A 13431-nucleotide genomic window follows, 5' to 3' on the forward strand; every position below is an offset into this window, starting at 1 on the left:
CCAAGCATCATCTATTTTCATTTTAAGACATGTATCTAGCCGAATAGACATCTAATTATTCGGCCAAAACTATGCAAACCTATAAATAGGGCTTTGGCATTTCATTTGTAACTCAACCCTTTGATAAAATTAAACTCTTTGTGAGATTATTCTCTCTTCAAGTTCTTTTTAGAACTATATCGATTAAGCAAGCTTTCATAGTTTGTGGCATCAAACCCTTTCTTTGATACTTATGGTTCCTAGTTCCTAAAACTAGTGGGTCAAAGTCCTTTCATACCATCCCTTATAAGACTTATAATTAATGGGTCTGATACAAGCACGTTTTCAACTATAAAGAGAGTATTCTTGAACATCTTTATAATGCATTCACTTTATAATAGCCTTATAATATATACTATTATAATACATATCATGCTAAGGATATTAGTTATGAAGTTAAAGAATAACTTAGTATGAATACATCTTGCACATTGTTATTTTAATATGTTAAGCATGTTAGGATAGCTTTATAAACATATTAAGCATGATTATTATTTATACATCAAGGCAGCATACTTATAATACATTTCGTTAGTTCATATGCATTCATATTAACTCTTAAGCCTCATTCATAATCTTACACATATTATGAGATGATATAATTAGCTCATGTTCTTCAAACTTAGCCCACATTACCATAATCAAACATGGCAGCAATATATTTAGCTCGTCTTAGCTCAATATCATGGACTTACCTTGTTTCCTTGCACATGTAGGTACATTGGAGCATGATGCACGTTGAGGTAGCTTGGTGAATGATTTGGACATCATATGCAGCTCACAAATAGCTTACAAAGTACAAGACAGCTCATGGAACACTAAGGGAAGCTCGATTCAGCTAGAGGAGCTTAAGGCTGGCTAAACTTAGCTAGTTGGACTCTTTGGAGTTGAGTTGCCAAAAGTGATGTCAAAGGTAGCTGAACATAATATTGAGGAGCTCACAAGGACTTAGCTAGGAAGCTTGTTCACAAACAGCCCATGTTTGCTAGCAAGCTCCATAACTCAAGCTAGCTTGAAGGAGACACATGCACGCCCAAGAGAGAGAGAGCATGACCAGCCATCATTCCATGCACAAGGCTGCACCACAAGATTTCCTAGAACACCCATGTGCCTTGCATATGACCAGCCCCCATGTGCCTTGCATATGGATCATTTAGGCGCCAAGATGAAGAGTTCTCTCCCTATTCGGCCAAGCCATGTGTTTTGCATGTGATCATCCCCCATGTACCTTGCATTTGGTTCATTTAGGCACCAAGATGAATGGCCATCTATCCATTCGGCCAAACACCATTACTCTTCCAATTTGGCGCCAACTTGAAGGGTTTCAAGTACTATTCGGCCATGAGACATACCCCTACACTTCAACCGAACCAGCACCTATTTATTCAAGTTATTTATGAATTAAATTATGTCATTTTAGGAAGGCACAAGACTGGCCGAATCTCCTTGTAATTATTCGGCCATGTCTCTCCATTTCCTATAAATAGGAAAGCATTCATCATTTGTAATCAGACCTTTTTATTTAATTAAAGTGAGATTATTCTCTTCCTTAGGTCATGGTGACTTTTATCGACTTATCAAGTATAAATTATACTTGTGGCGTCAACCCCTTCTCTTTCACCTTGATACTTCTGGTTCCTAGTTCTCTATAACTAGTGCGTCAAAGTAATTCATACCACCCCTTAAAGAAGCAATATAAAGTCTGGGTCTTTGCTCTATATATCATTGGTTCTTCTTTGAGTCTTCTTTAAGATACTTTCCTCACAACCATCCCTTTGTTTCATCAACCATAACCATAGCCATATCAACCATCTTCTGCTTTCATCTCTCAATTAAACAGCCCACCTAATTACCCATACGTTTACCACCCTTAACCATTCTATTTTAAGCCATTCACTTTGCAGGTTGTTTTACTTCCTTCCTTGATCCACAATCAATTTTTTAAGGCATCAGAAGAGCCTTACATCAAGCGGTAATCAGAGCTTTGGTGGAAGAAGCAACGTGCAACAACAACAAAAAGAAAAATACAAAAAAAGAAGTGCAAGTGAAGTGCAAAGTCAAAGAAAAAGAAAATCAGAAAAGAAATTGAAGCACTCCAAAAGAAAGAAAGAAATTCAGCATTCAAAAAGAAGAAAAGAAAAGAAAAGAAAAGAATGAAAGTTGAAGGACTCATTAACAATTCTCATCACCAAGCAAGTCAAGTAAGCCGTTTAAATTGATTGTGGTGATAGAAGGTTGTGAAGTGACTTATGTAAGTAACCCTTTTGTTTCTATTCTTTTTATTTCTAAGCCACCCTTTCATTATATTTGTTTTTCCTTCCTACTAATCCTTTTACAGCCGATGCCAAACAAGTAAAATTTACTTGATATAGTCTTGAGTAAAGTTCTCTAGAACTTGAGACAAGAGAATCGAGAGGAAAAAGGTTGGAAAGTGTGTGAGATCATAAGAGGACAGGTAAAAGCCATTAAAGTCCTAGAGTGCAAACACGAGTGGATTGAGTGACATCAAGTTTTCTTGGAGTGACTCATGAGGCTTTGTGAGAGTATATTCTGGTAAGGTCTTTTACACATCTTATTCTTTTCTTATTTGCTAACCATGTCTCAGAGTTCAGGATGATCACCAGAAAGAGATGCCCCTAACTTCCAAACCCAATCCATTATGCATGAAATGGCAAGATTGCTGAAATTAGAATTGGAGCCTTTGCAAGATCGTATGGATCAATTAGAAGCATCTTTAGGCAACCGGATAGTAAACCGCCCTAGAATGGAAGAAAATTAGAAGAGGAGGAGGCTGAAGTAACATCAGTATCAAGAAGAGATGTTCATAGAAATCAGAATGACAACTTCAACAACATCAAATTGACCATTCCTCTATTTCAAGGATGAACAGATCCTGAAGCCTATCTGGACTGGGTAATCAAAATTGAACACATTTTTTAATGTCAAAATTATACGGAATAAAAGATGGTCAGGCTTGCTGCTATGGAATTCGTGGATCATGCCATAGTTTGGTGGGATCAATTGGTAAGTTCAAGAAGACGAAATGGTGAATGCCCCATCACTACATGGGAAGAAATGAAGGCCATTATGAGGAAAAGGTTCGTGCCTACTCACTATCACCGAGATCTTTATCATAAACTACAAAAATTGAAACAAGGAAGCAAGAGCTTTGAAGATTATTTCAAAGAAATGTAGATAGCCATGATCCGAGCCAATGTGGATGAAGATAGAGCAGCAACAATGGCAAGGTTCTTATCTGGCCTAAATCTTGATATTGCTAACCTTGTTGAACTTCAGCATTATGTAGAGATTGAAGAGATGGTGCATGTAGCCATGAAAATTGAACAACAACTTAAGAGGACAACCTACAATTGGAGCAGTCCAAATTCGACCACCAAATGGAAGCAAGAGCCTATTACCTTCCGGAAACAAACTCCAGTCCAATCAAAGGATCGTACAGAGGTACCCAAAATTATACAAATGGGCGAATCTAGCAAGGGTAAAGAAAAATAAACCAGCACTTTCGAGAGATCAAGAAATATCAAATGTTTCAAGTACTTTGGAAAAGGGCATGTTGCTAGTCAATGCCCCAACCGAAATGCCATGATGTTGCTTGTCAATGGAGATATTGTTTCAAGTGAGATGATTATTTCAAAAAGATGCCTAGAATCAAAAACATCCCAAGATGATATTCAAAGAAACAATATCTTTCATACAAGGTGCCATGTTAAGGATAAGGTTTGCACAATGATCATCGATGGAGGAAGTTGCACAAACGTAGCCAACACTCTTATGGTTAAAAAACTTGGATTGGCAACGTCAAAGCATCATACGGCATATAAACTCCAATGGCTTAATGAAGGAGGTGAGTTAAATGTTACCAAATAAGTTCTAATTCCTTTTTCAGTTGGAAGGTACAAGGATGAGGTGCTTTGTGACATTGTCCCTGTGCATGCTAGCCACATTCTACTTGGGAGACCATGGCAATATGACAAAAGGTCCATTCATGATTGTTTTCACAATCAATACACTTTTAAGCATGATGGTCGCAAGGTGACCTTGATGCCTTTAACACCTAAAGAAGTACAACAAGATCAATTGCATATGCGAAAGAGTGTACAAGCATGGCGCAAAGACAAAACCCCAATGAAAAATGAATAAGAACTAAACAAGAAACCAAACTTCTTCATAAAGAAACATGATGGTTCAATTCTGGAAAATGAAGGGTTTCCTACGAAAAGTGGTGATGATTGGGACTTAAAGTCACAACTCTTCACCAATGGTTTTAATATTCAAAAGGTAAGTACCCTTTCATATGAAACCTTTTCTCTCCTCACTTTTCAGGACAAATCACGTGAAAGGTCACTTCCAAAAGGGATATCCCTAGATAAAGATCATTCCCAAAAGGTACCTGTTGATAAATCATATTCAAAAAAAGACCTAAAGGGAAATCTTACGAAAGGGAATCTAATGGAAAGACACAATCATTCAAAGGATGTTTTCTTTTAGCAAAAAGACGTGACGCTATGCAAGGACAAAATGAACTCGATTTGAGGACAAATTGCCCTAAAGATGGGGGGATGATACAAGCACGTTTTCAACTATAAAGGGAGTATTCTTGAACATCTTTATAATGCATTCACTTTATACTAGCCTTATAATATATACTATTATAATACATATCATGCTAAGGATATTAGTTATGAAGTTAAAAATAACTTAGTATGAATACATCTTGCACATTGTTATTTTAATATGTTAAACATGTTAGGATAGCTTTATAAACATATTAAGCATGATTATTATTTATACATCAAGGCAACATAGTTATAATACATTTCGTTAGTGCATATGCATTCATATTAACTCTTAAGCCTCATTCATAATCTTACACATATTATGAGATGATATAATTAGCTCATGGCCTTCAAACTTAGCTCACATTATCATAATCAAACATGGAAGCAAGGTATTTAGCACGTCTTAGCTCAATATCATGGACTTACCTTGTTTCCTTGCACATGTAGGTACATTGGAGCATGATGCACGTTGAGGTAGCTTGGTGAATGATTTAGACGTCATATGCAGCTCACAAAAAACTTACAAAGTACAAGGCAGCTGATGGAACACTAAGGGAAGCTCGATTCAGCTGGAGGAGCTTAAGGCTAGCTAAACTTAGCTAGTTTGACTATTTGGAGCTGAGTTACCAAATGTGATGTCAAAGGTAGCTGAATGTAGCTGAAAATAATGTTGAGGAGCTCACAAGGACTTAGCTAGGAAGCTTGTTCACAAACAACCCATGTTTGCTAGCTAGCTCCACAACTCAAGCTATCTTGAAGGAGACACATGTACGCCCAAGAGAGAGAGAGCTTGACCAGCCATCATTCCATGCACAAGGTTGCACCACAAGACTTCCTAGAACACCCATGTACCTTGCATATGACCAGCCCCATGTGCCTTGCATATGGATCATTTAAGCACCAAGATGAAGAGTTCTCTCCCTATTCGGCCAAGCCATGTGTTTTGCATGTGATCATCCCCCATGTGCCTTGCATATGGTTTATTTAGGCGCCAAGATGAATGGCCATTTATCCATTCAGCCAAACACCATTACTCCTCTAATTTGGCGCCAACTTGAAGGGTTTCAAGTGTTATTCGGCCATGAGACATACCCCTACACTTCAACTGAACCAGCACCTATTTATTCAAGTTATTTATAAATTAAATTATTTCATTTTAGGAAGGCACAAGGCTGGTTGAATCTCCTTGTAGTTATTCGGCCATGTCTCTCCATTTCCTATAAATAGGAAAGCATTCATCATTTGTAATCAGACCTTTTTGTTTAATTAAAGTGAGATTATTCTCTTCATTAAGTCCTGGTGACTTTTATCGACTTATCAAGTATAATTTATACTTGTGGCATCAACCCCTTCTCTTTCACCTTGATACTTCTGGTTCCTAGTTCTCTATAACTAGTGGGTCAAAGTACTTCATACCACCCCTTAAAGAAGCAATATAAAGTTTGGGTCTTTGCTCTATATAGCATTGGTTCTTCTTTGAGTCTTCTTTAAGATACTTTCCTCACAACCATCCCTTTGTTTCATAAACCATAACCATAGCCATATCAACCATCTTCCGCTTCCATCTCTCAATTAAATAGCCCACCTAATTACCCATACGTTTACCACCCTTGACCATTCTGTTTTGAGCCATTCACTTTGCAGGTTGTTTTACTTCCTTCCTAGATCCACAATCAATTTGTTAAGGCATCAGAAGAGCCTTACATCAGTTTCTTTTCTCCTTTATAGCATTGGTTCCTTCTTAGTTTTATAAGATACTATCTATAACATCACCATCTTCCATATCATGCCAATAACATCATCCTTCCATTACAATTTCATCACCATTAAATCATCCTCATTCATCAACAAGGCATACTTCATCACCACCACTGGAGGCTGAAGTCAACATCACTTGAAGGAGATTTATTCAACACTTTCGCAGCCCATCTTTTATAACATTTCTATCTATTTTCTTTCTTATCATTTCCTTTATTCTTCTATATTCAATTTTAATCATTTTTTTTCTTTTAATTTTGTGCAGATTACTTATTGATTCAAGTGTGGCATTTGGTGTCTCTAATAGATTGGGAAACAACAAGGCTTCCGACTTCTCCATTATTGAAGAAGCCTGAATAGCATTACATCACCATAGTTGTTGTTTCGTCAGAAATTGGGATCCCTTCAATAGGTTCTTGAATGAGATGTTCCCACGTAATTTTGATTTGAACATTTAGGTCCCTTGATTTCCCAAAAGTGGTGTCTCTTAATACTCCAATAGGCATGATCATTAAATCCTCATAGGTAACGTCCATTGGTTTTTCCAAAGACACGTTCTTTGAATGAAAAATGGTGTCCTTTTATTGTTTGATGGACAAATCTTTTTCATTCCCAAAGGTCACTTCCCCTAATTCTTTCTTTTGGCAATTGGCATCCTTTGGTACATCCTGCAAGTCAAAGAAAAAAAATATTCATAATCAAAGTTAGAATAATTGATGTAAGGCTAACCATGCTTCTTCAATAATGGAGAAGTTGGCAACCTTGTTGTTTCTCGATCTAGGAGAGATATCAAATGCTACACGTTGAATTGGAAGTAATCTGCAAAAATTAAAGAAAGAAATTATTAAAATAGAATATGAAAGAAGAAAAGAAATGATAAGAAAAGGAAATGGATAGAAATGTTATCAAAGATGGCTGCGGAAGTATGATAGAAGAATCCTTCAAGAATTGATGAATTCAACATCCAAATAATGTTGATGGATGAATACCTTGATGATGATTGAAGGATAATTTAATGGTGAAAAGATGAATATGGAAATGGAATGGTAATGGAATTGGCGTGAAGGTGGTGGACTATGGTGATGTTATAGGCGTGAAAATGGTGATGGAAGATGGTGATGAACAAATAGTATCTTATAAAACTAAGAAGGAATCAATGCTATAAAGAAGCAAAGACCCGTTTCTTATAAGTCTTATAAGGGATGGTAGGAAAGGACTTTGACCCACTAGTTATAGGAACTAGTAACCATAAGTATCAATGAAAGGGGTTTGATGCCCCAAACTATGAAAGCTTGCTTAATCGATATAGTTTTAAAAAAAACTTGAAGAGAGAAATATCTCACAAAGAGTTTTTAATTGATCAAAGGGTTGTTTTTACAAATGAATGCCAAAGCCTATTTATAGATTTATAAAGGCTTGGTCGAATCGATATAGGCCTTTTCGGCAAAGTACATGTCTTAAAATGAAAATAAATGATGCTTGGATGAGGGGAGATGTCTTTGGCTGAATGGTTCCCTTGTTTCTTCATCTTGGCGCCAATTTGAAACAAGATGATGCTTTGGCCGAATGGTTAGAAGCCTCTTCATTTTGGTGCCCATTTCATCCACATGCATGGCACATGTGTGGGCTGTTCATGAGGCACTCACATGGGCGGCATAGGGGCTTATGGTGTGGCTTCTTTTTGGTGTGAATTTGAGCAGTAACTTAGGAGTGACTTGGCATCAAACTTGCATCTAGGTGACATGGCATCAATGGGGCATCAACTAATTATGAAAGGTCACATTTGTGTGAGACAACCTTTCATCATTTGAGCTGCTTCCCATGAGTTTGAGCTGAAGTTGAGCTGGCCATAGATGAAGGACATGTGTATAAGTCATAGGACAACTCCTTGTGAAACGGAACTTCTCGGAATGGCAACTCTTCACGAAAAGTTACGAATTCACAAAATTTGACCTAGACCATATTTGTAGTGCTCTGTGTGGTGAAGATGATGGTGAAACTCTCCATCTGAAAAGAGGTCTCTAGCTAGCTCAAAAGTACAGCTCAAGTGAGCTATGAGCTCGGGGGTCAGCTGGAAACTTTGTCCCAAAATGTTCTTGAGATGTCCCGGAGTTGTCCTATTCACTTTTCCTTAGCTCGTTGACTCCAATGCTAGCTTTAAGTTAGCTCCCATTATGTGGCCAAACATGTATCTATAAAAGAAAGCATTAATAAGCTAAGTAATATAAAGATATAAATATATAAATATGTGGTTCATAACAATAACTTCATACATTCATAATATCATCATCATAACTATAAATATAATGTATGTAAGCTATTATCATAACTATGGTATAAAGAAAGATTAAGTTAAAGGAAATCCCCATTTGATTATTGAGAAAGGTTGGAGATGCAAGTCCATTTTTGACGCTGAATCGGATTACATCATCCTCCCCTTCTTTAAAGTGATTTGTCCTCAAATCGAAGGGTGGTTTCTTTTCAACATTCCTCTATTCCATAGTTGTTGTTTCGTCAGAAATTGGGATCCCTTCTTTAGGCTCTTGAATGAGATATGCCCATGTAATTTTTCTTTAAATGTTTAGGTCTCTTGATATCCCAAAAGTGGTGTCTCTTAATACTCTGATAGGCATGATCATTGAATCCTCATAGGTCACGTCCATTTGGTTCTTATAAAGACACGTCCTTTGAATGAAAAATGGTGTTCTTTTGCTACTCAATGGACACATATTTTGTATTCCCAAAGATCAGTTCTCCTAAATATTCCTTTTGGAAAATGGTGTCTCTTGATACAACCTACAAGTCAAAGAAACAATCTACATTTTCAAAGTTAGAATAATCATCTTCAACCTTGCATTCTGTCAATAGGCATTCTCGAATCAAGCACTTTGAGGAATAAGCACTTGTTCTCGGATCAGTTTCCTCCATGGTTGTTGACTTTCCTTTCCTTATAGCCTCAACACTTTGTTTCATTTTGGCTTGATCATTCTGGACTTGTTTAGGCGTTAAAGGAGTAAGGATAATCTTCTTCCCTTTATGGCTGAACGAGTATTGATTGGTAAAATAATCATGAATAGTCCTTTTTGTTATATTGCCATGGCCTCCCAAGAAGTAGATGGCTAGCGTGCATAGGGACAACATCACACATAACCTCATCTTTTTATTTGCCAATGGAAAAAGGAATTATCACCTGTTTGCTAATGTTGAGTTCTCCTCGTTCATTGAGTCACTGTAACATATATGGATTCGGGTGCTTCATCATTTTCAATCCAAGATTTTCCACCATTATTGTACTGACTACATTAGTACAACTTCCACCATCTATAATAACAAAGCATACCTTTTCATTCACATGGCATCAAGTATGGAATATGTTTTCTCACTGTGCATTGTCTTCTGCAACTTGAAGATTCAATCTTCTTCTAATTACCAAGGCTTCTCCTCCATCAACGGGATCTGCAAGAGTTATTTCTTCATTGACTTCTGTAGGTACCTCTTCTTCTTCTTCTTCTTCAGAATCTATTTCACCATTTCCAAGTAAGAGCATGGTGTTCCTATTAGGACATTGTGTAGCTACGTGGCCCCTCCCAAGACATTTAAAGCATCTAATGTCTCTTGTACGTTTAGTGATTTGCTTTCCTTGGTTGGGGTCTTTACTTACTTGCTGCGTCTTTGAAGATTTGGGTTGTTCTTTAACAGAAGGAGGAGTAGGTTTCTTTATGTTTGGACTCCATTTTGATGGTGTGGGTGTAATATTGCGAGATGTATGTATCCTATTTAGTTGTCTTTCAATCTTCATTGCCATTTGCACCATTTCATCTAATTCGATGTAATGATACAATTCTAAGGTATTGGCAAATTCGGGACTAAGTCCAACAAGGAATCTCGCCATAGTTGCTTCACGATCCTCCTCAATGTTAACTCGGATCATTGCCACTTCCATCTCTTTGTAGTAGTCCTCCATACTCCTATGGCCTTATTTAAGATTCTGTAACATTTGAAACAAGTCACGGTGATAGTGAACAGGAATGAATCGTTTCCGCATAATACCTTTCATTTCAAGCCAAGTTGAGACCGGTCGTTCTCCATTCCTCCTTCGGTTCAAGGTACATTGATCCCACCATATTAAAGCATAGTCTGTGAACTCCATGGCTGCCAATCTCACTTTCTTCATTTCGAAATAGTTGTGGCAACTAAAAACATGTTCCACTTTGCTTTCCCATTTAAGATAAGCTTCAAGATCAGTTTTTCCTTGAAATTGAGGAATTTTGATCTTGATATTACCCAGATTGTCATCAACAATGGCACGTCTAGGGCCTTGGAATGCTACTTGTCCTCCAACGTCAAAATTTTATTGAACATCTTCTTCTGGAGGTGGTGGTGGTTGTTGTCTTCTAGGGACTCCATTATTACGGCCTGGTGGTAGATCCTGGTGTTGATCTATCTTTTCATGAAGAGCATCGAACTCTTCACGAAACATTCTCATCATTTCGCCAATGAGTGCATGTATTTGTAAGTTTGGTGTTCCTGCATTTTCTCTAGGGCTTTGAGATATGGTTAGTGCAAATAAAATGAATTAAAAACCTTACCAGCACACTCACAAAACCTCACTTGATCTCCCCAAGAAAATTCAAAGTGCACTCCACTCACTTGTGTTTGCACTCGGAGATATGATCCTTGGATTTTTCTTGATCCCCCTTCTGATCTCACCCTCTCGTTTACCTTTTTCCGCTCGATTTCTCTCTTGTAGGTCATTTTTAAGAACTAACTCAAGATTGAGCAAGTCTCGTAGTTTGTGCGTCAGCATAAAAAAATGGTTAGGGTATTGAAAGGGTTATGGTATAGGGGTAGGATAGAAAAGGATAAGGTAATTAAATGAGAAAAAGATGAAAGAATAAAGAAGTGAAATAGTAATAAAATGAAGATACTTACAACTCATGTTGCAGCACTTACTATCTTCTTTCACAAGAAACAACAAGGATACCTCCTTCTAGTTTGTTGTTGGGGCAGATTGTATTGTTCTTCTCTTTGAGTGTAATTTTCAACTTGCTTCTTTCTTTGAATTTCTGTTTTTCTTTTTCTTTTCTTTTTTTTGCACTCCAAATTTGTTGTAGGAGTCTTTTCTTTATTTTTTTCTATTTCTTCTTTCTTCTTTCTTTTTTTTTTGTTGCTTTTGCTGCAGCACTTGATTGTCAATCCACCAAAGCTCTGATTACCGCTTGATGTAAGGCTAACAAGGCTTCTTCAATAATAGAGAGGTTGGCAACCTTGTTATTTCCCGATCTAGGAGAGACACCAAATGCTACACGTTGAATTGGAAGTAATCTGCAAAAATTAAAGAAAGAAATGATTAAAATAGAATATGAAAGAAGAACAGAAATGATAAGAAAAGGAAATGGATAGAAATGTTATCAAAGATGGCTGCAAAAGTATGATAGAAGAATCCTTCAAGAATTGATGAATTCGGCCTCCAAAAATAATGTTGATGGACGAATACCTTGATGATGATTGAAAGATGATTTAATGGTGAAAAGATGAAGATGGCAATGGAATGGTAATGGAATTGGCTCGAAGGTGGTGGACTATGATGATGTTATAGGCGTGAAAATGGTGATGGAAGATGGTGATGAACAGATAGTATCTTATAAAACTAAGAAGGAACCAATGCTATAAAGAATCGAAGACCCGTTTCTTATAAGTCTTATAAGGGATAGTAGGAAAGGACTTTGACCCACTAGTTATAGGAACTAGGAACCAGAAGTATCAATGAAAGGGGTTTGACGCCACAAACTATGAAAGCTTGCTTAATCGATATAGTTCTAACAAGAACTTGAAGAGAGAATATCACAAAGAGTTTTAATTGATCAAAGGGTTGTTTTTACAAATGAATGCCAAAGCCTATTTATAGATTTGTAAAGGCTTGGCCGAATAGATATATGCCTTTTCGGCAAAGTACAGATCTTAAAACGAAAATAAATGATGCTTGGATGAGGGGATATGTCTTTGGCCGAATGGTTCCCTTGTCTCCTCATCTTGGCGCCAATTTGAAACAAGATGATGCTTTGGCCGAATGGTTAGAAGCCTCTTCATTTTGGCGCCCATTTCATCCACATACATGGCACATGTGTGGGTTGTTCGTGAGGTACTCACATGGGCGGCATTGGGGCTAATGGTGTGGATTCTTATTGGCGTGAATTTGAGCCGCAACTTAGGCGTGACTTGGCATCAAACTTGCATCTAGGTGACATGGCATCAATGGGGCAACAACTAATTATGAAAGGTCACATTTATGTGAAAAACCTTTCATCATTTGAGCTACTTCCCATGAATTTGAGCTGAAGTTGAGCTGGCCATAGATGAAGGACATGTGTATAAGTCATAGGATAACTCCTTATGAAACGACACTTCTTGGAATGGCAACTCTTCACGAAAAGGTACGAATTCACAAAATTCGACCTAGACAATATTTGTAGTGCTCTGTGTGGTGAAGATGATGGTGCAACTCTCCAGCTAAAAAGAGGTCTCTAGCTAGCTCAAAAGTCCAGCTCAAGTGAGCTATGAGCTCAGGGGTCAGCTGGCAACTTTATCCCAAAATGTTCTTGAGCTGTCCCGGAGTTGTCCTAGTCACTTTTTCTTAGCTCGTTGACTCCAATACTAGTTTTAAGTCAGCTCCCATTATGTGGCCAAACATGTATCTACAAAAGAAAGCATTTATAAGCTAAGTAATATAAGATATAAATATATAAATGTGTGGTTCATAACAATAACTTCATACATTCATAATATCATCATCATAACTATAAATATAATGTATGTAAGCTATTATCATAACTATGGTATAAAGAAAGACTAAGTTAAAGAAAATCCCCCTTTGATTATTGAGAAAGGTTGGAGAAGCAAGTCCATTTTTGACGCTGAATTGGATCACATCAATAATCATATTCAACCTTGCATTATGTCAATAGGCATTCTCGAATCAAGCACTTTGAATAATAAGCACTTGTTTTTGGACCAGTTGCCTCCATGGTTGTTGCTTTTCCTTTCCTTATAGCCT

This window comes from Hibiscus syriacus, unplaced genomic scaffold (assembly GCF_006381635.1).
Source record: "Hibiscus syriacus cultivar Baekdansim isolate YM2019G1 unplaced genomic scaffold, ASM638163v2 tig00110009_pilon, whole genome shotgun sequence".
NCBI classification, from domain to species: Eukaryota; Viridiplantae; Streptophyta; class Magnoliopsida; order Malvales; family Malvaceae; genus Hibiscus; species Hibiscus syriacus.